General features: G+C 48.6%; 1 long non-coding RNA gene across 1 annotated transcript in view; it reads right to left on the reverse strand.

Annotated features, from left to right (window-relative positions):
* Positions 1-22,595, reverse strand: part of LOC141153349 (uncharacterized) — a 58,940-nt gene extending 36,345 nt beyond the window's left edge. Inside the window, exon 1 of the long non-coding RNA XR_012247292.1 lies at positions 22,509-22,595. This is a non-coding gene — a long non-coding RNA (uncharacterized lncRNA). The remainder of the gene's footprint in view (positions 1-22,508) is intronic.
* Positions 22,596-27,571: the final 4,976 nt, after the last annotated feature.

Genomic DNA, 27,571 nt, shown 5'->3' on the forward strand with positions numbered 1-27,571 from the left:
GGGAGGCATTATACTCTGTATAGGGGCTCTGCGAGGCATCATACTGTTTTTGGGGGCATCATACTATGTGGGGAGGCATTATACTATGTGGGGAGGCATTATACTCTGTATAGGGGCTATGCGAGGCATCATACTGTGTTTGGGGGCATCATAATATGTGGAGAGGCATTATACTCTGTATAGGGGCTATGCGAGGCATCATACTTTTTGTGGGGGAATCATACTATGTGGGGAGGCATTATACTATGTGGGGAGGCATTATACTCTGTATAGGGGCTATGCGAGGCATCATACTGTGTGTGGGGGCATCATACTATGTGGGGAGGCATTATACTATGTGGGGAGGCATTATACTCTGTATAGGGGCCATGCGAGGCATCATACTGTGTTTGGGGGCATCATAATATGTGGAGAGGCATTATACTCTGTATAGGGGCTATGCGAGGCATCATACTTTTTGTGGGGGAATCATACTATGTGGGGAGGCATTATACTATGTGGGGAGGCATTATACTCTGTATAGGGGCTATGCGAGGCATCATGCTGTGTGTGGAGGCATCATACTATGTGGGAAAGCATTATACTCTGTATAGGGGCTATGCGAGGCATCATACTTTGTGTGAGGGCATCATACTATGTGGGGAGGCATTATACTATGTGGGGAGGCATTATACTCTGTATAGGGGATATGCGAGGCATCATACTGTGTGTGGGGGCATCATACTGTGTGGGGAGGCATTATACTCTGTATAGGGGCTATGCGAGGCATCATGCTGTGTGTGGAGGAATCATACTATGTGGGGAGGCATTATACTCTGTATAGGGGCTATGCGAGGCATCATACTTTGTGTGGGGGCATCATACTATGTGGCGAGGCATTATACTATGTGGGGAGGCATTATACTCTGTATAGGGGCTATGCGAGGCATCATACTTTGTGTGGGGGCATCATACTATGTGGGGAGGCATTATACTCTGTATAGGGGCTATGCGAGGCATCATACGGTGTGTGGGGGCATCATACTATGTGGGGAGGCATTATACTCTGTATAGGTGCTATGCGAGGCATCATAATGTGTGTGGAGGCATCATACTATGTGGGGAGGCATTATACTCTGCATAGGGGCTATATGAGGCATCATGCTGTGTGTGGAGGCATCATACTATGTGGGGAAGTATTATACTCTGTATAGGGGATATGCGAGGCATCATAATATGTGGGGAGGCACTATACTCTGTATAGGGGCTATGCGAGGCATCATACTGTGTGTGGGGGCATCATACTATGTGGGGAGGCATTATACTCTGTATAGAGCTAAGCGAGGCATCATAATGTGTGTGGAGGCATCATACTATGTGGTGAGGCATTATACTCTGTATAGGGGCCATGCGAGGCATCATACTGTGTGTGGAGGCATCATACTATGTGGGGAGGCATTATCCTCTGTATAGGGGCTATGCGAGGCATCATACTTTGTGTGGGGGCATCATGCTGTGTGTGGGGGCATCATACTATGTGGGGAAGCATTATACTCTGTAAAGGGGCTATGTGAGGCATCATACTGTGTGTGGGGGCTTCATACTACGTGGGGAGGCATTATACTATGTGGGGAGGCATTATACTCTGTATAGGGGCTATGAGAGGCATGAAACTGTGTGTTGGGACATCATACTATGTGAGGAGACATTATACTCTGTATAGGAGATATGTGAGGCATCATACTGTGTGTGGGGGCATCATACTGTGTGTGGAGGCATTATACTTTGTATAGGGCTATGCAAGGCATCATACTGTGTGTGGGGGCATCATACTATGTGGGGAGGCATTATACTCTGTATAGGGGCTCTGCGAGGCATCATACTGTTTTTGGGGGCATCATACTATGTGGGGAGGCATTATACTATGTGGGGAGGCATTATACTCTGTATAGGGGCTATGCGAGGCATCATACTGTGTTTGGGGGCATCATACTATGTGGAGAGGCATTATACTCTGTATAGGGGCTATGCGAGGCATCATACTTTTTGTGGGGGTATCATACTATGTGGGGAGGCATTATACTATGTGGGGAGGCATTATACTCTGTATAGGGGCTATGCGAGGCATCATACTGTGTGTGGGGGCATCATACTATGTGGAGAGGCATTATACTCTGTATAGGGGCTATGCGAGGCATCATGCTGTGTGTGGAGGCATCATACTATGTGGGGAAGCATTATACTCTGTATAGGGGCTATGCGAGGCATCATACTTTGAGTGGGGGCATCATACTATGTGGGGAGGCATTATACTATGTGGGGAGGCATTATACTCTGTATAGGGGCTATGCGAGGCATCATACTGTGTGTGGGGGCATCATACTATGTGGGGAAGCATTATACTCTGTATAGGTGCTATGCGAGGCATCATAATGTGTGTGGAGGCATCATACTATGTGGGGAGGCATTATACTCTGCCTAGGGGCTATATGAGGCATCATACTGTGTGTGGGGGCATCATACTATGTGGGGGAGGCATTATACTCTGTATAGGGGCTATGCGAGGCATCATACTTTGTGTGGGGGCATCATACTATGTGGGGAGGCATTATACTATGTGGGGAGGCATTATACTCTGTATAGGGGCTATGCGAGGCATCATACTTTGTGTGGGGGCATCATACTATGTGGTGAGGCATTATACTCTGTATAGGGGCTATGTGAGGCATCATACGGTGTGTGGGGGCATCATACTATGTGGGGAAGCATTATACTCTGTATAGGTGCTATGCGAGGCATCATAATGTGTGTGGAGGCATCATACTATGTGGGGAGGCATTATACTCTGCCTAGGGGCTATGCGAGGCATTATGCTGTGTGTGGAGGAATCATACTATGTGGGGAGGCATTATACTCTGTATAGGGGCTATGCGAGGCATCATACTTTGTGTGGGGGCATCATACTATGTGGGGAGGCATTATACTATGTGGGGAGGCATTATACTCTGTATAGGGGCTATGCGAGGCATCATACTTTGTGTGGGGGCATCATACTATGTGGTGAGGCATTATACTCTGTATAGGGGCTATGTGAGGCATCATACGGTGTGTGGGGGCATCATACTATGTGGGGAAGCATTATACTCTGTATAGGTGCTATGCGAGGCATCATAATGTGTGTGGAGGCATCATACTATGTGGGGAGGCATTATACTCTGCATAGGGGCTATATGAGGCATCATGCTGTGTGTGGAGGCATCATACTATGTGGGGAAGCATTATACTCTGTATAGGGGCTATGCGAGGCATCATGCTTTGTGTGGGGGCATCATAATATGTGGGGAGGCATTATACTATGTGGGGAGGCACTATACTCTGTATAGGGGCTATGCGAGGCATCATACTGTGTGTGGGGGCATCATACTATGTGGGGAGGCATTATACTCTGTATAGGGGCTATATGAGGCATCATACTGTGTGTGGGGGCATCATACTATGTGGGGAAGCACTATACTCTGTATAGAGCTATGCGAGGCAGCATACTGTGTGTGGGGTCATCATAGTATGTGGGGAGGCATTATACTCTGTATAGGGGCTATGCGAGGCATCATACTGTGTGTGGGGGCATCATACTATGTGGGGAGGCATTATACTCTGTATAGGGGCTATATGAGGCATCATACTGTGTGTGGGGGCATCATACTATGTGGGGAGGCATTATACTCTGTATAGAGCTATGCGAGGCATCATACTGTGTGTGGAGGCATCATACTGTGTGTGGGGTCATCATAGTATGTGGGGAGGCATTATACTCTGTATAGAGCTATGCGAGGCATCATACTGTGTGTGGAGGCATCATACTATGTGGGGAGGCATTATACTCTGTATAGGGGCTATGCGAGGCATCATACTTTGTGTGGGGGCATCATGCTGTGTGTGGGGGCATCATACTATATGGGGAGGCATTGTACTCTGTATAGGGGCTATGCGAGGCATCATACTTTGTGTGGGGGCATCATACTATGTGGGGAGGCATTATACTCTGTATAGGGGCTATGCGAGGCATCATACTGTGTGTGGGGGCATCATACTATGTGCAGAGGCATTATACTATGTGGGGAGGCATTATACTCTGTATAGGGGCTATGAGAGGCATCATGCTGTGTCTGTAGGCATCATACTATGTGGGGAAGCATTATACTCTGTATAGGGGCAATGCGAGGCATCATACTTTGTGTGGGGGCATCATACTATGTGCAGAGGCATTATACTATGTGGGGAGGCATTATACTCTGTATAGGGGCTATGTGAGGCATCATACTGTGTGTGGGGGCATTATACTATGTGGGGAGGCATTATACTCTGTATAGGTGTTATGCGAGGCATCATAATGTGTGTGGAGGCATCATACTATGTGGGGAGGCATTATACTCTGCATAGGGGCTATATGAGGCATCATACTGTGTGTGAAGGCATCATACTATGTGGGGAAGCATTATACTCTGTATAGAGCTATGCGAGGCATCATACTCTGTGGGGAGGCATTATACTCTGCATAGGGGCTATATGAGGCATCATACTGTGTGTGGGGTCATCATACTATGTGGGGAAGCATTATACTCTGTATAGGGGCTATGCGAGGCATCATACTCTGTGGGGAGGCATTATACTCTGTATAGGGGCTATGCGAGGCATCATACTCTGTGGGGAGGCATTATACTCTGTATAGGGGCTATGTGAGGCATCATACTGTGTGTGGAGGCATCATAGAATCATAGAATCATAGAATGGTAGAGTTGGAAGGGACCTCCTGGGTCATCTGGTCCAACCCCCTGCTGAAAGCAGGATTCACTAGATCATCTCAGACAGATGTCTGTCCAGCCTCTGTTTGAAGACGTCCATTGAAGGGGAACTCACCACCTCTCGTGGCAGCCTGTTCCACTCATTAATCACCCTAACTGTCAAAAAGTTTTTTCTAATATCTAATCTGTGTCTCCTCCCATTTAGTTTCATCCCATTGCTTCTAGTCTTTCCTTGTGCAAATGAGAATAAAGATGATCCTTCTACAATGTGACAGCCCTTGACATATTTGTAGACAGCTATTAAGTCTCCTCTCAGTCTTCTTTTTTGCAAGCTAAACATTCCCAAATCCTGCAACCGTTCCTCATAGGACATGGTTTGCAGACCAGTCACCATTCTGGTCGCTCTTCTCTGAACTTGCTCCAGTTTGTCTATGTCTTTTTTAAAATGTGGTGCCCAAAACTGTACACAGTATTCCAGATGAGGTCTGACCAAAGAGGAGTAAAGACCGATAATGACTTCACTATGTGGGGAGGCATTATACTCTGTATATGGGCTATGCGAGGCATCATAATGTGTGTGGGGGCATCATACTATGTGGGGAGGCATTATACTATGTGGGGAGGCATTATACTCTGTATAGGGGCTATGCGAGGCATCATAATGTGTGTGGGGGCATCATACTATGTGGGGAGGCATTATACTCTGTATAGGGGCTATGTGAGGCATCATACTGTGTATGGGGGCATTATACTATGTGGGGATGCATTTTACTCTGTATAGGGGCTATGCGAGGCATCATAATGTGTGTGGGGGCATCATACTATGTGGGGAGGCATTATACTATGTGGGGAGGCATTATACTCTGTATAGGGGCTATGCGAGGCATCATAATGTGTGTGGGGGCATCATACTATGTGGGGAGGCATTATACTATGTGGGGAGGCATTATACTCTGTATAGGGGCTATGCGAGGCATCATAATGTGTGTGGGGGCATCATACTATGTGGGGAGGCATTATACTCTGTATAGGGGCTATGTGAGGCATCATACTGTGTATGGGGGCATTATACTATGTGGGGATGCATTTTACTCTGTATAGGGGCTATGTGAGGCATCATAATGTGTGTGGAGGCATCATACTATGTGGGGAGGCATTATACTCTGTATAGGGGCTATGCGAGGCATCATACTCTGTGTGTGGGGGCGTCATACTATGTGGGGAGGCATTATACTCTGTATAGGGGCTATGCGAGGCATCAAACTCTGTGTGTGGGGGCATCATGCTATGTGGGGAGGCATTATACTCTGTATAGGGGCTTTGCGAGGCATCATACTGTGTGTGGGGGTGTCATACTATGTGGGGAGGCATTATACTCTGTATAGGGGCTATGCGAGGCATCTTACTGTGTGGGGGGGCATCATACTATGTGGGGAAGCATTATACTCTGTATAGGGGCTATGCGAGGCATCATACTGTGTGTGGGGGCATCATACTCTGTGGGGAGGCATTATACTCTATATAGGGGCTATGCGAGGAATCATACTGTGTGTGGGGGCATCATACTATGTGGGGAAGCATTATACTCTATATAGGGGCTATGCGAGGCATCATACTGTGTGTGGAGGCATCATGCTATGTGGGGAGGCATTATACTCTGTATAGGGGCTATGCGAGGCATCATACTATGTGTGGGGGCATCATACTATGTGGAGAGGCATTATACTCTGTATAGGGGCTATGCGAGGAATCATACTGTGTATGGGGGCATCATACTATGTGGGGAGGCATTATACTCTGTATAGGGGCCATGCGAGGCATCATACTGTGTGTGGGGGCATCATACTATGTGGGGAAGCATTATACTCTATATAGGGGCTATGCGAGGCATCATAATGTGTGTGTGGGCATCATGCTATGTGGGGAGGCATTATACTCTGTATAGGGGCCATGCGAGGCATCATACTGTGTGTGGGGGCATCATACTATGTGGGGAAGCATTATACTCTATATAGGGGCTATGCGAGGAATCATACTGTGTGTGGGGGCATCATACTATGTGAGGTAGCATTATACTCTATATAGGGGCTATGCGAGGCATCATACTGTGTGTGGGGCCATCAAAATATGTGGGGAGGCATTATACTCTGTATAGGGGCTATGCGAGGCATCATACTGTGTGTGGGGGCATCATACTATGTGGGGAGGCATTATACTCTGTATAGGGGCTATGCGAGACATCATACTGTGTGTGGGGGCATCATACTATGTGGGGAAGCATTATACTCTGTATAGGGGCTATGCGAGGCATCATAATGTGTGTGGGGGCATCATACTATGTGGGGAAGCATTATACTCTATATAGGGGCTATGCGAGGCATCATACTGTGTGTTGGGGCATTATACTATGTGGGGAAGCATTATACTCTGTATAGGGGCTATGCGAGGCATCATAATGTGTGTGGGGGCATCATACTATGTGGGGAAGCATTATACTCTGTATAGGGGCTATGCGAGGCATCATACTGTGTGTGGGGGCATCATACTATGTGGAATCATCATACTATGTGGGGAGGCATTATACTCTTTATAGGGGCTATGCGAGGCATCATACTGTGTGTGGAATCATCATACTATGTGGGGAAGCATTATACTCTGTATAGGGGCTATACGAGGCATTATACTGTGTGTGGGGGCATCATGCTATGTGGGGAGGCATTATACTCTATATAGGGGCTATTGCAGGCATCATACTGTGTGTGGGGGCATCATACTATGTGGGAAGCATTATACTCTATATAGGGGCTATACGAGGCATTATAATGTGTGTGTGGGCATCATACTATGTGGGGAAGCATTATACTGTGTATAGGGGCTATGCGAGACATCATAATGTGTGTGGGGGCATCATACTATGTGGGGAAGCATTATCCTTTGTATACGGGCTATGCGAGACATCATACTGTGTGTGGGGCCATCATACTGTGTGTGGGGGCATCATACTGTGTGTGGGGGCATCATACTATGTGGAGAGGCATTATACTCTGTATACTGGCTATGCGAGGCATCATACTGTGTGTGGGGGCATCATAGTATGTGGGGAAGCATTATACTCTGTATAGGGGCTATGAGAGGCATCATACTGTGTGTGGGGGCATCATACTATGTGGGGAGGCATTATACTCTGTATAGGGGCTATTCGAGGCATCATACTGTGTGTGGGGGCATCATACTATGTGGGGAGGCATTATACTCTGTATAGGGGCTATGCGAGGCATCATACTGTGCGTGGGGGCATCATACTATGTGGGTAGGCATTATACTCTGTATAGGGGCTATGCGAGGCATCATACTGTGTGTGGGGACATCATACTATGTGGGGAAGCATTATACTCTGTATAGGGGCTATGCGAGGCATTATACTGTGTGTGGGGGCATCATACTATGTGGGAAGGCATTATACTCTATATAATGGCTAAGCGAGACATCATACTGTGTGTGGGGGCGTCATACCATGTGGGGAGGCATTATATTCTGTATAGGGGCTATGCGAGGCATCATACTGTGCGTGGGGGCGTCATACTATTTGGGGAGGCATTATACTCTGTATAGGGGCTATGTGAGGCATCATACTGTGTGTGGGGGCATCATACTACGTGGGGAAGCATTATACTCTGTATAGGGGCTATGCGAGGCATCATACTGTGTGTGGGGGCATCATACTGTGTGTGGGGGCATCATACTATGTGAGGACGCATTATACTCTGTATAGGTGCTATGCGAGGCATTATACTGTGTGTTGGCGCATCATACTATGTGGTGGGGAAGCATTATACTCTGCATAGGGGCTATGTGAGGCATCATACTTTGTGTGTGGGCATAATACTATGTGGGGAGGCATTATACTCTGTATAGGGGCTATGCGAGGCATTATACTGTGTGTGGGAGCATCATACCATGTGGGGAGGCATTATACTCTATATAATGGCTAAGCGAGATATCATACTGTGTGTGGGGGCGTCATACCATATGGGGAGGCATTATATTCTGTATAGGGGCTATGTGAGGCATCATACTGTGTGTGGGGGCGTCATACTATGTGGGGAGGCATTATACTCTGTATAGGGGCTATGCGAGGCATCATACTGTGTGTGGGGGCATCATACTCTGTGGGGAGGCATTATACTCTATATAGGGGCTATGCGAGGCATCATACTGTGTGTGGAGGCATCATGCTATGTGGGGAGGCATTATACTCTGTATAGGGGCTATGCGAGGCATCATACTATGTGTGGGGGCATCATGCTATGTGGGGAGGCATTATACTCTGTATAGGGGCTATGCGAGGCATCATACTGTGTGTGGAGGCATCATGCTATGTGGGGAGGCATTATACTCTGTATAGGGGCCATGCGAGGCATCATACTATGTGTGGGGGCATCATGCTATGTGGGGAGGCATTATACTCTGTATAGGGGCTATGCGAGGCATCATACTGTGTGTGGAGGCATCATGCTATGTGGGGAGGCATTATACTCTGTATAGGGGCTATGCGAGGCATCATACTGTGTGTGGAGGCATCATACTATGTGGGGAGGCATTATACTCTGTATAGGGGCTATGCGAGGCATCATACTATGTGTGGGGGCATCATGCTATGTGGGGAGGCATTATACTCTGTATAGGGGCTATGCGAGGCATCATACTGTGTGTGGAGGCATCATGCTATGTGGGGAGGCATTATACTCTGCATAGGGGCTATGCGAGGAATCATACTGTGTGTGGGGGCATCATACTATGTGGGGAAGCATTATACTCTATATAGGGGCTATGCGAGGCATCATAATGTGTGTGGGGGCATCATACTATGTGGGGAAGCATTATACTCTATATAGGGGCTATGCGAGGCATCATACTGTGTGTGGAGGCATCATGCTATGTGGGGAGGCATTATACTCTGTATAGGGGCTATGCGAGGCATCATACTATGTGTGGGGGCATCATATTATGTGGGGAGGCATTATACTCTGTATAGGGGCTCTGCGAGGCATCATACTGTTTTTGGGGGCATCATACTATGTGGAGAGGCATTATACTCTGTATAGGGGCTATGCGAGGAATCATACTGTGTATGGGGGCATCATACTATGTGGGGAGGCATTATACTCTGTATAGGGGCCATGCGAGGCATCATACTGTGTGTGGGGGCATCATACTATGTGGGGAAGCATTATACTCTATATAGGGGCTATGCGAGGCATCATACTGTGTGTGGGGACATCATACTATGTGGGGAGGCATTATACTCTGTATAGGGGCTCTGCGAGGCATCATACTGTTTTTGGGGGCATCATACTATGTGGAGAGGCATTATACTCTGTATAGGGGCTATGCGAGGAATCATACTGTGTATGGGGGCATCATACTATGTGGGGAGGCATTATACTCTGTATAGGGGCCATGCGAGGCATCATACTGTGTGTGGGGGCATCATACTATGTGGGGAAGCATTATACTCTATATAGGGGCTATGCGAGGCATCATACTGTGTGTTGGGGCATTATACTATGTGGGGAAGCATTATACTCTGTATAGGGGCTATGCGAGGCATCATAATGTGTGTGGGGGCATCATACTATGTGGGGAAGCATTATACTCTGTATAGGGGCTATGCGAGGCATCATACTGTGTGTGGGGGCATCATACTATGTGGAATCATCATACTATGTGGGGAGGCATTATACTCTTTATAGGGGCTATGCGAGGCATCATACTGTGTGTGGAATCATCATACTATGTGGGGAAGCATTATACTCTGTATAGGGGCTATACGAGGCATTATACTGTGTGTGGGGGCATCATGCTATGTGGGGAGGCATTATACTCTATATAGGGGCTATTGCAGGCATCATACTGTGTGTGGGGGCATCATACTATGTGGGAAGCATTATACTCTATATAGGGGCTATACGAGGCATTATAATGTGTGTGTGGGCATCATACTATGTGGGGAAGCATTATACTGTGTATAGGGGCTATGCGAGACATCATAATGTGTGTGGGGGCATCATACTATGTGGGGAAGCATTATCCTTTGTATACGGGCTATGCGAGACATCATACTGTGTGTGGGGCCATCATACTGTGTGTGGGGGCATCATACTGTGTGTGGGGGCATCATACTATGTGGAGAGGCATTATACTCTGTATACTGGCTATGCGAGGCATCATACTGTGTGTGGGGGCATCATAGTATGTGGGGAAGCATTATACTCTGTATAGGGGCTATGAGAGGCATCATACTGTGTGTGGGGGCATCATACTATGTGGGGAGGCATTATACTCTGTATAGGGGCTATTCGAGGCATCATACTGTGTGTGGGGGCATCATACTATGTGGGGAGGCATTATACTCTGTATAGGGGCTATGCGAGGCATCATACTGTGCGTGGGGGCATCATACTATGTGGGTAGGCATTATACTCTGTATAGGGGCTATGCGAGGCATCATACTGTGTGTGGGGACATCATACTATGTGGGGAAGCATTATACTCTGTATAGGGGCTATGCGAGGCATTATACTGTGTGTGGGGGCATCATACTATGTGGGAAGGCATTATACTCTATATAATGGCTAAGCGAGACATCATACTGTGTGTGGGGGCGTCATACCATGTGGGGAGGCATTATATTCTGTATAGGGGCTATGCGAGGCATCATACTGTGCGTGGGGGCGTCATACTATTTGGGGAGGCATTATACTCTGTATAGGGGCTATGTGAGGTATCATACTGTGTGTGGGGGCATCATACTACGTGGGGAAGCATTATACTCTGTATAGGGGCTATGCGAGGCATCATACTGTGTGTGGGGGCATCATACTGTGTGTGGGGGCATCATACTATGTGAGGACGCATTATACTCTGTATAGGTGCTATGCGAGGCATTATACTGTGTGTTGGCGCATCATACTATGTGGTGGGGAAGCATTATACTCTGCATAGGGGCTATGTGAGGCATCATACTTTGTGTGTGGGCATAATACTATGTGGGGAGGCATTATACTCTGTATAGGGGCTATGCGAGGCATTATACTGTGTGTGGGAGCATCATACCATGTGGGGAGGCATTATACTCTATATAATGGCTAAGCGAGATATCATACTGTGTGTGGGGGCGTCATACCATATGGGGAGGCATTATATTCTGTATAGGGGCTATGTGAGGCATCATACTGTGTGTGGGGGCGTCATACTATGTGGGGAGGCATTATACTCTGTATAGGGGCTATGCGAGGCATCATACTGTGTGTGGGGGCATCATACTCTGTGGGGAGGCATTATACTCTATATAGGGGCTATGCGAGGCATCATACTGTGTGTGGAGGCATCATGCTATGTGGGGAGGCATTATACTCTGTATAGGGGCTATGCGAGGCATCATACTATGTGTGGGGGCATCATGCTATGTGGGGAGGCATTATACTCTGTATAGGGGCTATGCGAGGCATCATACTGTGTGTGGAGGCATCATGCTATGTGGGGAGGCATTATACTCTGTATAGGGGCCATGCGAGGCATCATACTATGTGTGGGGGCATCATGCTATGTGGGGAGGCATTATACTCTGTATAGGGGCTATGCGAGGCATCATACTGTGTGTGGAGGCATCATGCTATGTGGGGAGGCATTATACTCTGTATAGGGGCTATGCGAGGCATCATACTGTGTGTGGAGGCATCATACTATGTGGGGAGGCATTATACTCTGTATAGGGGCTATGCGAGGCATCATACTATGTGTGGGGGCATCATGCTATGTGGGGAGGCATTATACTCTGTATAGGGGCTATGCGAGGCATCATACTGTGTGTGGAGGCATCATGCTATGTGGGGAGGCATTATACTCTGCATAGGGGCTATGCGAGGAATCATACTGTGTGTGGGGGCATCATACTATGTGGGGAAGCATTATACTCTATATAGGGGCTATGCGAGGCATCATAATGTGTGTGGGGGCATCATACTATGTGGGGAAGCATTATACTCTATATAGGGGCTATGCGAGGCATCATACTGTGTGTGGAGGCATCATGCTATGTGGGGAGGCATTATACTCTGTATAGGGGCTATGCGAGGCATCATACTATGTGTGGGGGCATCATACTATGTGGAGAGGCATTATACTCTGTATAGGGGCTATGCGAGGAATCATACTGTGTATGGGGGCATCATACTATGTGGGGAGGCATTATACTCTGTATAGGGGCCATGCGAGGCATCATACTGTGTGTGGGGGCATCATACTATGTGGGGAAGCATTATACTCTATATAGGGGCTATGCGAGGCATCATAATGTGTGTGTGGGCATCATGCTATGTGGGGAGGCATTATACTCTATATAGGGGCTATGCGAGGCATCATACTGTGTGTGGGGTCATCATAATATGTGGGGAGGCATTATACTCTGTATAGGGGCTATGCGAGGCATCATACTGTGTGTGGGGGCATCATACTATGTGGGGAGGCATTATACTCTGTATAGGGGCTATGCGAGACATCATACTGTGTGTGGGGGCATCATATTATGTGGGGAAGCATTATACTCTGTATAGGGGCTATGCGAGGCATCATAATATGTGTGGGGGCATCATACTATGTGGGGAAGCATTATACTCTATATAGGGGCTATGCGAGGCATCATAATGTGTGTAGGGGATCATACTATGTGGGGATGCATTATATTCTGTATAGGGGCCATGCGAGGCATCATACTGTGTGTTGGGGCATTATACTATGTGGGGAAGCATTATACTCTGTATAGGGGCTATGCGAGGCATCATAATGTGTGTGGGGGCATCATACTATGTGGGGAAGCATTATACTCTGTATAGGGGCTATGCGAGGCATCATACTGTGTGTGGAATCATCATACTATGTGGGGAAGCATTATACTCTGTATAGGGGCTATACGAGGCATTATACTGTGTGTGGGGGCATCATGCTATGTGGGGAGGCATTATACTCTATATAGGGGCTATACGAGGCATTATAATGTGTGTGTGGGCATCATTCTATGTGGGGAAGCATTATACTGTGTATAGGGGCTATGCGAGACATCATAATGTGTGTGGGGGCATCATACTATGTGGGGAAGCATTATACTTTGTATACGGGCTATGCGAGACATCATACTGTGTGTGGGGCCATCATACTGTGTGTGGGGGCATCATACTGTGTGTGGGGGCATCATACTATGTGGAGAGGCATTATACTCTGTATACTGGCTATGCGAGGCATCATACTGTGTGTGGGGGCATCATAGTATGTGGGGAAGCATTATATTCTGTATAGGGGCTATGAGAGGCATCATACTGTGTGTGGGGGCATTATACTCTGTATAGGGGCTATTCGAGGCATCATACTGTGTGTGTGGCCATCATACTATGTGGGGAGGCATTATACTCTGTATAGGGGCTATGCGAGGCATCATACTGTGCGTGGAGGCATCATACTATGTGGGGAGGCATTATACTCTGTATAGGGGCCATGCGAGGCATCATACTATGTGTGGGGGCATCATGCTATGTGGGGAGGCATTATACTCTGTATAGGGGCTATGCGAGGCATCATACTGTGTGTGGAGGCATCATGCTATGTGGGGAGGCATTATACTCTGTATAGGGGCTATGCGAGGCATCATACTGTGTGTGGAGGCATCATACTATGTGGGGAGGCATTATACTCTGTATAGGGGCTATGCGAGGCATCATACTATGTGTGGGGGCATCATGCTATGTGGGGAGGCATTATACTCTGTATAGGGGCTATGCGAGGCATCATACTGTGTGTGGAGGCATCATTCTATGTGGGGAGGCATTATACTCTGCATAGGGGCTATGCGAGGAATCATACTGTGTGTGGGGGCATCATACTATGTGGGGAAGCATTATACTCTATATAGGGGCTATGCGAGGCATCATAATGTGTGTGGGGGCATCATACTATGTGGGGAAGCATTATACTCTATATAGGGGCTATGCGAGGCATCATACTGTGTGTGGAGGCATCATGCTATGTGGGGAGGCATTATACTCTGTATAGGGGCTATGCGAGGCATCATACTATGTGTGGGGGCATCATACTATGTGGAGAGGCATTATACTCTGTATAGGGGCTATGCGAGGAATCATACTGTGTATGGGGGCATCATACTATGTGGGGAGGCATTATACTCTGTATAGGGGCCATGCGAGGCATCATACTGTGTGTGGGGGCATCATACTATGTGGGGAAGCATTATACTCTATATAGGGGCTATGCGAGGCATCATAATGTGTGTGTGGGCATCATGCTATGTGGGGAGGCATTATACTCTATATAGGGGCTATGCGAGGCATCATACTGTGTGTGGGGTCATCATAATATGTGGGGAGGCATTATACTCTGTATAGGGGCTATGCGAGGCATCATACTGTGTGTGGGGGCATCATACTATGTGGGGAGGCATTATACTCTGTATAGGGGCTATGCGAGACATCATACTGTGTGTGGGGGCATCATATTATGTGGGGAAGCATTATACTCTGTATAGGGGCTATGCGAGGCATCATAATGTGTGTGGGGGCATCATACTATGTGGGGAAGCATTATACTCTATATAGGGGCTATGCGAGGCATCATAATGTGTGTAGGGGATCATACTATGTGGGGATGCATTATATTCTGTATAGGGGCCATGCGAGGCATCATACTGTGTGTTGGGGCATTATACTATGTGGGGAAGCATTATACTCTGTATAGGGGCTATGCGAGGCATCATAATGTGTGTGGGGGCATCATACTATGTGGGGAAGCATTATACTCTGTATAGGGGCTATGCGAGGCATCATACTGTGTGTGGAATCATCATACTATGTGGGGAAGCATTATACTCTGTATAGGGGCTATACGAGGCATTATACTGTGTGTGGGGGCATCATGCTATGTGGGGAGGCATTATACTCTATATAGGGGCTATACGAGGCATTATAATGTGTGTGTGGGCATCATACTATGTGGGGAAGCATTATACTGTGTATAGGGGCTATGCGAGACATCATAATGTGTGTGGGGGCATCATACTATGTGGGGAAGCATTATACTTTGTATACGGGCTATGCGAGACATCATACTGTGTGTGGGGCCATCATACTGTGTGTGGGGGCATCATACTGTGTGTGGGGGCATCATACTATGTGGAGAGGCATTATACTCTGTATACTGGCTATGCGAGGCATCATACTGTGTGTGGGGGCATCATAGTATGTGGGGAAGCATTATATTCTGTATAGGGGCTATGAGAGGCATCATACTGTGTGTGGGGGCATTATACTCTGTATAGGGGCTATTCGAGGCATCATACTGTGTGTGTGGCCATCATACTATGTGGGGAGGCATTATACTCTGTATAGGGGCTATGCGAGGCATCATACTGTGCGTGGAGGCATCATACTATGTGGGGAGGCATTATACTCTGTATAGGGGCTATGCGAGGCATCATACTGTGTGTGGGGACATCATACTATGTGGGGAAGCATTATACTCTGTATAGGGGCTATGCGAGGCATTATACTGTGTGTGGGGGCATCATACTATGTGGGAAGGCATTATACTCTATATAATGGCTAAGCGAGACATCATACTGTGTGTGGGGGCGTCATACCATGTGGGGAGGCATTATATTCTGTATAGGGGCTATGCGAGGCATCATACTGTGTGTGGGGGCATCATACTATGTGGGGAGGCATTATACTCTGTATAGGGGCTATGTGAGGCATCATACTGTGTGTGGGGGCATCATACTATGTGGGCAAGCATTATACTCTGTATAGGGGCTATGCGAGGCATCATACTGTGTGTGGGGGCATCATACTGTGTGTGGGGGCATCATACTGTGTGTGGAGGCATCATACTATGTGAGGACGCATTATACTCTGTATAGGTGCTATGCGAGGCATTATACTGTGTGTTGGCGCATCATACTATGTGGTGGGGAAGCATTATACTCTGCATAGGGGCTATGTGAGGCATCATACTGTGTGTGTGGGCATAATACTATGTGGGGAGGCATTATACTCTGTATAGGGGCTATGCGAGGCATTATACTGTGTGTGGGAGCATCATACCATGTGGGGAGGCATTATACTCTATATAATGGCTAAGCGAGATATCATACTGTGTGTGGGGGCGTCATACCATATGGGGAGGCATTATATTCTGTATAGGGGCTATGCGAGGCATCATACTGTGTGTGGGGGCGTCATACTATGTGGGGAGGCATTATACTCTGTATAGGGGCTATGCGATGCATCATACTGTGTGTGGGGGCATCATACTATGTGGGGAAGCATTATACTCTGTATAGGGGCTATGTGAGGCATCATACTGTGTGTGGGGGCATCATACTATGTGGGGAAGCATTATACTCTGTATAGGGGCTATGTGAGGCATCATACTGTGTGTGGGGGCATCATACTATGTGGGGAAGCATTATTCTGTGTATAGGGGCTATGCGAGGCATCATACTGTGTGTGGGGGCATCATACTTTGTGTGGGGGCATCATACTGTGTGTGGAGGCTTCATACTGTGTGTGGGGGCATCATACTGTGTGTGGGGGCATCATAGTGTGTGTGGGGGCATCATACTGTGTGTGGAGGCTTCATACTGTGTGTGGGGGCATCATACTATGTGTGGGGGCATCATACTGTGTGTGGGGGCATCATACTGTGTGTGGGGGCTTCATACTTTGTGGGGGGCATCATACTGTGTGTGGGGGCTTCATACTGTGTGTGGGGGCATCATACTGTGTGTGGGGGCATCATACTATGTGTGGGGGCATCATACTGTGTGTGGGGGCTTCATACTGTGTTTGGGGGCATCATACTGTGTGTGGGGGCATCATACTATGTGTGGGGGCATCATACTGTGTGTGGGGGCATCATACTATGTGAGGGGGCATCATCCTGTGTGTGGGGGCTTCATACTGTGTGTGGGGGCATCATACTGTGTGTGGGGGCATCATACTATGTTTGGGGGCATCATACTGTGTGTGGGGGCTTCATACTGTGTGTGGGGGCTTCATACTGTGTGTGGGGGCATCATACTGTGTGTGGGGGCATCATACTATGTATGGGGGCATCATCCTGTGTGTGGAGGCTTCATACTGTGTGTGGGGGCATCATACTGTGTGTGGGGGCATCATACTGTGTGTGGGGGCATCATACTATGTGTGGGGGCATCATACTGTGTGTGGGGGCTTCATACTGTGTGTGGGGGCTTCATACTGTGTGTGGGGGCATCATACTGTGTGTGGGGGCATCATACTGTGTGTGGGGGCTTCATACTGTGTGTGGGGGCATCATACTGTGTGTGGGGGCTTCATACTGTGTGTGGGGGCATCATACTGTGTGTGGGGGCATCATACTGTGTGTGGGGGCATCATACTGTGCATTTGAGGAGCATTTCTGGGTTATCTTACTCTATGGGAACCTGCTGGATCCTAGTGGATGAGAACAGTACGGGGCGCAGTCATCGTGTTCTTACAGCAATACATCTTCTTCTCCCTATAATTACAGCTTAGGTTTATTCCCTTCTTTAACTGCGCTACGCGCCATGTCCTTGCTTACATTTGCTACGGTCCCCCTTAATTTCTGTGTACGCCCCAGTTTGCGGTGTAATTTGTGACAATTTAAATGACAGTAATTTGCAGGACACCGGAAGCTCCGCCCATTCAGCGAAGCCCCGACCACTTCTGTGAAAAGTTGAGAGTAATGTAAACATTAAAAAAGTTGTACATTTTTGGAGCAAAACACAAAAGCCTGAATGTGCGATTGTTTCTGCTAGAAACCTTGCTCTTATATATTTTTTGTCTCCTCTGAGGATTCTTCCACAATGCAGAGATTTCTGGATTCATGTGTTTGCGCTTGTTCTGCCCCATCCGCCCGGTGACTTTACTGCAGTGTCTGATGTTTGATGCAATATCAATTTCAATGTGTCATCAATGATGGAGGAATAATGATAAATAACATTCCCATGTTGCCCTGACCCCTTACATCGCCATCAAGATGTAAGGTCTTTCTCACACCTTATTAACCCTCTGAGTTCCCAGACGCTCTGCTGTGGGTTCATTGTATCACACAGAAACTGATGGAGACATTTATAATCGTCATCAAAAATTCTGTTAATAATCAATTGGAAGAACAAACCTCTCTGGGTGGAAGGATTAGACGGAAATTTTTGATGTCGACTAGAATGTCGCTGGATTCATGAGTTATATTAGATGCTTCACAGAAGATATCACAGAGCCCCCACCATGCTTCACAGTAGACTTCACCGATCCACCACCATGCTTCACAGTAGACATCACCGAGCTTCCGCCATGCATCACAGTAGACATCACTGAGTCCCTGTCATGCTTCGCTGTTGTCACGCAAGGTGTAGGAAAGACTTAGTGCAACACAAAGGGAAGGGGGAAAGGGAGCCCAGACTCTAGGGAAAGGGGAGAGTGGAGACCTCCTAGGTAGATCTAATCTCACCCTGTCTCCACTAACGTCCCTATATTGGTTCTTCACCAATCGCCGCACGCGTACCTCGCCCTGACTTTCCCTGGCGTTGGGCCCTGGCTAGGGAAGGGAGGAGATGAACACTAGTCGATCCCCACTGACCACTACAAACAGCATGGGGGGACAAACAAGGGAAAATCGCTTAGCTTTAGACAACTCCAGACAAAAGTGCACACATCCTCTAGCACCAGAGAAGTAGAAGTACTGTTCTTGCTCAAGCCTTCACAAGGGATAATGTGAATATCGCCGGCACCTCCCTCTGGCACACAGCATGTATTTGTACACCCAGGCCAGAGTCTTATTTAGCCAGAGGAAGGTAGATGTTGGGTCCTAGAGAGACAGCTTCAAGAAGATGTCGGTAATGCCAAACAAAGAGATCTCCTGCAACCAACTGCAGGGCGACTGTCTGTCACTTCTGACTCACCCGTGACAGCTGTAGACATCACTGAGCTCCCGCCATGCTTCACTGTAGACATCACCGAATCCACACTGTGCTTCACTGTAGACATCATTGAACCCCCGCCATGCTATACTATAGACATCACCGAGCTCCCGCCATGCTTCATTGTAGACATCACCGACCCCACTGTTCTTCAATGTAGACATAACCGAACCGCGCTGTGTTTCACTGTAGACATCACCGAGCCCCTGCTGTGCATCACTGTAGAGATCACCGAGTCTCTACTGTGCTCCACTGTAGAGATCACTGAGCCCACTCCATGCTTCACTATAGACATCACCAAACCCCCAACTGTGCTTTACTGTAGACACCACCGAGTCCCCGCAGTGCTTCACTGTAGACATCACCAAGCCTATTGTCTAGTCCACATCTGCTTTCTATGCTATATATTTCCATTGCTCCTGCATGTTAATTGTCATGATTAAGAGCTATGCAGCTCGAATTGCGTCGACCGTTGCGCTAAGAAGTTTTTTTAAATTTTACTTTTTCATGTTTTAATCTACAAATAAATGTGATGTTTTAATGAATTTTGTATTTGCTGGATTTTCCCTTTTTTTTTTTTCAAGGTTCACTTGCCCAGGAAATCAGCCTGAAGCCTCCATGCACCACAGCCTTATTCCAGACTCCAGGCATTTCTCAAGCCAGTGAGCTGATGATTGCATCATTGTATTTTTGACCAAGCCCCCGCTGTGCTTGACTGTACACATCACCGAGCCCCTGCCATGCTTCACTGTAGACATAACTGAGCCTCCACCATGCTTTGATGTAGACATCTCTGAGGCCTCGCTATGCTTCACTGTAGACATCACTAAGCCGCCACTGTGCTTGAATGTAGACATCAACGAACCCCCATTGTGCTTCACCGTAGTCATCACCAAACCCCCACCATGCTGCACTTTAGACATCACAGAGCCCACGCCGTGCTCCACTGTAGCCATCACTAACCCCCCACCATGCTTCTTTGTAGATATCACTGAGCTCCTGCCATGATTCACTGTAGTCATCACTAAGTTCCCTTCGTGTTTCACTGTAGGCGTCACCGAGCCCCCGCTGTGCTTCACTGTAGATATCACCTAGTCCCTGCAGTGCTTCACTGTAGACATCACCGAGCCTCTGCCCTGCTTGAGTGTAATCATCATCTAGCTCCTGCAGCGCTTCACTGTAGACATCACCAAGCCCCCACTATGCTTCACATTAACATCACCGAGCCACTGCCTTGCTTCACTATAGACATTAATGAGCCCCTGCTGTGCTTCACTGTGGACATCACCGAGAACCTGCCGTGCTTCACTATAGACCTCACAGAGGCCCCACACTTCTTGAGTGTAGTCATCACCAAGCCACCACCATGCTGCACTATAAACATTACCCAGCCTCCACAGTGCTCCACTGTAGTCATCACTAAGCCCCACCCCATACTTCACTGTAGGCATCACAGAGCCACCGCCATGCTTCATTGAAGTCATTACTAAGCCACCACCATGCTTCAGTGCACACATTGAGCCCCCGCCATGCTTCACTGTAGTCATTGCTAAGCCCCTGCCGTACTTCAGTGCACACATCTCTGTGCTTCATTGCAGGCGTCACCAAGCCCCTGCCATCCTTCACTGTAGATATCACTGAGCCCCCAACTGTGGTTCACTGTAGGCATCACTGAGCCCCCGCCGTGCTCCACTGTAGACATCACCAAGCCCTCGCAGTGGTTCACTGTAGACTTCACCAAGCCCCCGCTATGCTTCACTATAGACATCACTGAGCCTCCACTGTGGTTCACTATAGATATCACCGAGCCCCCACCATGCTTCACAGTCGACATCACCGAGCCCCTGCCATGCTTCACTGTAGGCATTAAAATTTGCAAAAAGGGTTAAATAATTTTGACTGCAGCTTTACATAGTGGATGTACCAAGTGCACAGATTTATTCAGGAGAGGGTGTGCTGATCTAGTCAGAGGTCACAGAGTTAAATAGTGTAAAGCGCAGGGTCCAAGCAGAATTGACTTTTAGGCCATGTTCACATGTTCAAAATTTGATCAGTATTTACATCAGTATTTGAAAGCTAAAATTAGGAGTGGAACAATCAGAGGAAAAGTATAATCGTAACACGTCACCACTTCTACAATTTTCTCCCACTCCTGGTTTTAGTTTACAAATACTGTTGTAAAATACTGACCAAATCCTGAATGTGTGAACGCTGGTCCTAGTGGGATTCTTCTATCAACCTCTACAAGGAAACAAATCTCTTGGAAATGCTGATGTTTCGATGCCATTTTTATATCTCTCGCCCACATTCCATCTGCTTAAAGTACACAATGGTTAATCATTGCCTAAAACGCACAGGAATAATCAGCACCTGACGGCTCTGTACAGTCCTATCCCGGGCGCTGCACCTCGGCTTCTGCTTTCCAAACAACCTTTCACTCAGAAATAAAAATCCTGGAGCTGAGCATTTTACAATGTCATTTCTAAATTTATGAGGAGTCAAGGGCATACACAGAAATCATAGGACCCCATAGAACAATTCTAAACTGACAGCCCTCGCCCATCTTTCCCTTCCCCTAATTGTCCTATGGGAACAAGGAGGAACAATATATGGGCCCTATGCAACCCTATAGCCCATCATAATGCACAATTCCACCTGCGAAGTGGAAGTGGATCCCTTACCTCTCGGGTCCCGGGGCAGCTGCAGAGGTTGCATCAATGATATGTCCACCCCTCGCCCTACTCCTTTATTACAACTCCCTCACACCTAGCATTTACACAGTGCCACATCCCTCCTCTGATTCAATTGTGATGTGTCTGTATACGGAGCTGGTTTTTTTGCTACTTTATATATAAACTGCTCAGAAAAATAAAGGGAAGACTTAAACCACAGAATATAGCTCCAAGTAAATGAAACTTCTGTGACATCAAACTGTCCACTTAGGAAGCAACACTGATTGACAATCAATTTCACCTGCTGTTGTGCAAATGGAATAGACAATAGATGGAAATTATTGGCAATTATCAAGACACCCTCAATAAAGGAGTGGTTCTGCAGGTGGAGACTAGTGTTGAGCCACCCCCGTAGTGTTCGAGTTCGGTTCGTCGAACACCTTCGAACACCGTTAAAACCAATGGCAGGCAAACAAAAACACATAGAAACACAGAAAACACCTTCAAAGGTGTCCAAAAGCTGACAAACTGCTCAGAAGACACAACTAACACATGGAAAAGTGACAAGTACATATAGTCATGTGAAAAGAAAAGAGGTGGAGGAGTAAAAGGAGGGGGAGACACAGATATAGGCATGTCATGCCCTTCTAAAGTCCAAAAAGTGAGAAGCCGAGACGGCCAGTCCGTTCCTGCCTGTGCCACCTCCGTGTCGCCGGGTTTGTGCCAGAGCCGCGGTGGACCCTGACGGCCAGCCCCCCTCTCCCAATACTGGTGCCTGTCCGCTGGTGGGTCGAGCCCCCCCGCGGTGGGGGGGGGGTAACATCTGCAGAAGAAAGACCATCTTCCAGCCAAACTAAGATGTCGACTTCTTTTAGCGGACAATGTGATAAGATCCCATTCTTACGGCCACGCCCATCGCTACAAATTCCAGATGAGGCACAAAAACAGCAGGTGCTTCAACGGATATCAAGTGCTCCTTTAAGTGGGCTCTCCTCCACATCAACTTCAACATCACAAATACTCCAGTCCTCAAAGGTGTCACCCAAATCGCACTTGCTTCCTCACAGCTCCCAAATCTCCAGCTGCCCGTCTGAGTATGAGGTAGAACAGATGGTTGAGTCTGCAGAGCTGTTTACTCATACTATAGCCTGGGAATCAGAGGTCGGCTCCAGCGCTTCTGTGAATCAAGACGAGGAAATGATCTGCACTGATGCCCAGAATCTTTATGAGTCGGATCCAGGACCAGACGCAGAAGGTTCTGACCATAATGTAGACCCTCATTCCCAAACTGTAACTCCTGTTGGTGGAGACAATGAGGAAGACGATGATAAGACTCAAATACCTGATTGGAGCGACAACTTGACTTTTCGGTCAGGGCAGGAAGAGGTTGGCTCTGAGGGCGACGGGTGTGATAACACACAGGGTGATGATGACGAGGTTGGAGATCCCACTTACTGTCAACCCACAGTCAGACAGTCGATGAGGTCAGCAGAGGAGGTGGAGGAAGATGTGACTAGCCCTGGGGATGGGGATGACTCGGTACCCGGGCATTTGCCTGGCCTTGGGGATGTCGCGGTGGTCGGCTCCCTGGCCCGTACCCTGGGGTCACTCTTTAAAAGAGTGGATAATTGTTAATTTTATAAGAGTTCATGACGCCACCTGTGGTATCTGGTGACAAGCACCAGCGCTGCAGCAGTCCACTGAGGCCGGTGATAAGGCAGCTCGATGGTATAGCTCCCCACAGGTGGACCTAGGTCTCAGGGCAGCGTATGCAGGGGGAATGCAGGACAGGCGAGACCCAGCTGGGTCAGAGCAAGAACGGGAACGGACACGGTAGTCACTTCAGTACCTTTTACTGGAGGAAATTCAGGCACATCCCGGAGCACTGTAGGGTGAAGGGTGAATATCAGGATCCTCCCCAATGAGCGGGTGTAGGGCCTCCTGTTTCTTGCCTCTGCGTAGTAAGTTTCTGACCTGCCTGGAGCTAGGCCTAACTTTGTCTCTGTCCTGCGCTGGCTGACCTTGTGGTAGGTCCTTCTCTTGGAGTTCACGCTCCCACTAGGCGGGGCCTAAGCATCTCCTGGCTCTGTTACGTATCAGCACCTTAGCGATCCTGGGACTTGTAGTTCTCCAGGGATTCCGGTTATGCCTTACTGAATCTAGCTAGCAGGAGCCTCGTGCTCCACTGCTGAACTATTAACTGAGTTCTCTAGACTAGACTGAGCTCCACTGCAGACTGACCTCTCTTAGGCTTCTCTACTGCAGGAACTCTTCAGAGGAACTGAACTGCCTAGCTCCACCTTCCCTATTTATATCCCTAACGGGCTCCCTCTGCTGGTCTGAGGTGGAAGGTGGAGATGTGACGCGCCCCTGGGCCAGTGTTGTTTGGGGGACCCGGAGCCGGATCAGATGGGGGTTGTAGTCTCCGAGTGGCTGTGACCCGGTCCGTGCCCAGGGTGTCAAGCTCAGTGTGTGGCAGTCCTACAGATGTTATTAGTTCTTAGTGTCGACTACGCCACCCGTTGATTTGCGGTCAAAAGGCCGCCGCTGCAGCAGGGTCCGCTGAGGCTGTTGGTATGTGTGCAGCTTTGGTAGTATAACCCCCAACGGGAGGGGTATAGCCTCAGGGGGTCAGCCGTGGAGGATGGTGATTGTGAAGGTGCAGCAAGGAGACTCAGAGGCATAAAATGCAGTTCCAGGGTTTTACTTACTGGTGTTGCTCGGGTCACTGTGTACAGCAGTGACCACCCAAGCCGTGCTGCGTCCACCAGGTCCTGGACTCGGTCAACTCCCAGGCAACTCCGGAGTGTGGTCCTGAGCTCCTTTCTGACTCTCCCTTCTTCTGGCCGTTCCCACCAGGGATCCACCTAAGTCCGGCTCCCTCGGGCCTCCTGTTGGTAAACCCTTGTCTCTGGGTTCCCTGACCCTATTCTTGGTCTGCCTTCCGGGTGGATTTAGTGGGTGGTCGTGGCAGATCCTGCCCACGACCTCCGGACTCTGGCTGAGGATTAGTGCTGTAGCCTCCACCAGCTTGGGATCCGGTACCCTGTTGCCGACCCTTCACCCTTTTGTCCTTATTCTGGGATCTTGGGGTCCCCTCTGCGCCTCTGGGTCTCTCTTCCTTCTCCTCTGCTCTGCTTCTCAGGCTCTCAGACAGACTGTCTGACTGACTGACTGTGGCTGACTGACTGACGTCTCACAGACTGACCCTGATCTAAGATGGTGCCCACCTTAAATACTCCCTCTATGTGTGAGCTCAGGTGACCAGCACCCAATGAGCTCCTAACTTTACCCAGGCTGCTCCCCCTATCTGCCCCTACACTACTGGGATGTTCCACCCCCCTCCCACTCCAGCCAGGAACAGACACTGTCGTACCTGCACATTTCTCTAGTGGGAGTACCATCGGTCTGTTCCCCGGAAATGAGATGTGTGTAGTGCATGCAGCTAACTGAGCTCAGTTCCACACTCCATCCTTACCCGGGAGTGGAATATCACACCTCTGGGTTGAGGTGCAATACCCCTGTAGCAGCCGAATCCTCAGGGTGCTACAGATGTGTGAATGTTTATGGGGGCCTCTTGTGGAGGAATCCATCAATACACTCTTCTAGGATCTGAGATACCAAGCACAGCGGGGCGTCACAGATGCTATTGACGACGAGGTTAGGTTGCGCCTTCCTGGACAGAGACGGAGTACTGGAAGCACGTCAACAACTGCATCCTCAAACACAACTCTGCCTCTCACCACAAGTCGTAGTGGCTCTTCAGGTAGCATGGGCTCTAAGCCTTGCATAGCCTGAGCATTTATTCAGAATGATAAGGATGACCCAACTCGTGTTATCTGTAACATTTGTCACCAAAAGCTAAGTAGAGGCCAAAAAATCCATAGTTTGAGTACTTCATGCATGAACTGGCACATGGACATGAAGCATAAGTTGCAGTGGGAAGCTCACTGTGCTACAATGCGGCCTAGCAGGCTGGGCCAACCACCGCCTGCCCCATCTTGTGCATCCGCGGCCTCTTCATCCTCTGTGACTGGGGGGACAGCAGTCACACATGTTTTTGGATGCAGACCTGCCACCTCTTTACCTGCAACAGCCAGTGTGATTGGCAGGTCGTCAGTTCATTGGGAAGTGGAAACACCTGCTGATGTTGAGCGCTCTCTGACATCGATAGCACCACCTTTGGATCAAGGCAACCTAACATGTCCGCCTGCATCTTCCTCACAGACCGGCAGTTTGCCGGGGACACCCTACTCAACCCCGTCTAAGCACAACAGCCAGCCCTCGGTCCCTCAGATGTGGACAAGTAAAAGACCATTTCCTCCTAGCCATGACAAAGCTAAGAGGTTGAATTTCACCATCTGCAAGCTGTTGGCTACAGAAATGCTGCCTTTCCGCCTGGAGGACACAGTGGATTTTCTAGACCTTATGTCCGTCGCAGTGCCCCAGTACCAGATGCCCAGTCGGCACTACTTCTCAAAGAAAGGTGTGCCTGCGCTCCACCAGCATGTCGCACACAACATCACCGCTTCTTTGAGAAACTCTGTGTGTGACAGGGTGCATTTCACCACAGACACTTGGACGAGAAGGCATGGACAGGGGCGTTACATGTCGCTGACTGAGCACTGGGTAACTATGGTGACAGCAGGACAAGGGGCTGCTGTCCAAGTCTTACCGTCCCCACGAGTTGTGCGTCAATCCTCTTTATCTCGAAGTTCCTCCACTGCTTCTGCCTCCTCAACCTCCTCTCGGTCCTCCATCTGCACCCAAAGCCTGTCTGGTAATGCCACCTGCTTTCTAACTGCGCAGAAGGGATCCTGCACACCTCCTTACTATGCTGGCAGCAGGGCTCAACGGCATCAGTGTTTACTTTGAAATGTCTGGGAAATGTGAGTCACACAGCTGAGGAGTTGTGGTCAGCTCTGGAGACCCAGTTTCATGAATGGTTGTCTCCACTGGACCTGCAACCAGGCAAGGCCGTGTGCGACAATGCTGCAAACCTGGGTGCGGCCCTTCGCCGGGGCAATGTCACACACGTGCCTTGTATGGCTCACGTGTTGAACCTGGTTGTC

The sequence above is a fragment of the Phyllobates terribilis genome, unplaced genomic scaffold (genome assembly GCF_046119375.1).
Source record: "Phyllobates terribilis strain yellow unplaced genomic scaffold, ASM4611937v1 Scaffold_7__3_contigs__length_470593459, whole genome shotgun sequence".
NCBI lineage: Eukaryota > Metazoa > Chordata > Amphibia > Anura > Dendrobatidae > Phyllobates > Phyllobates terribilis.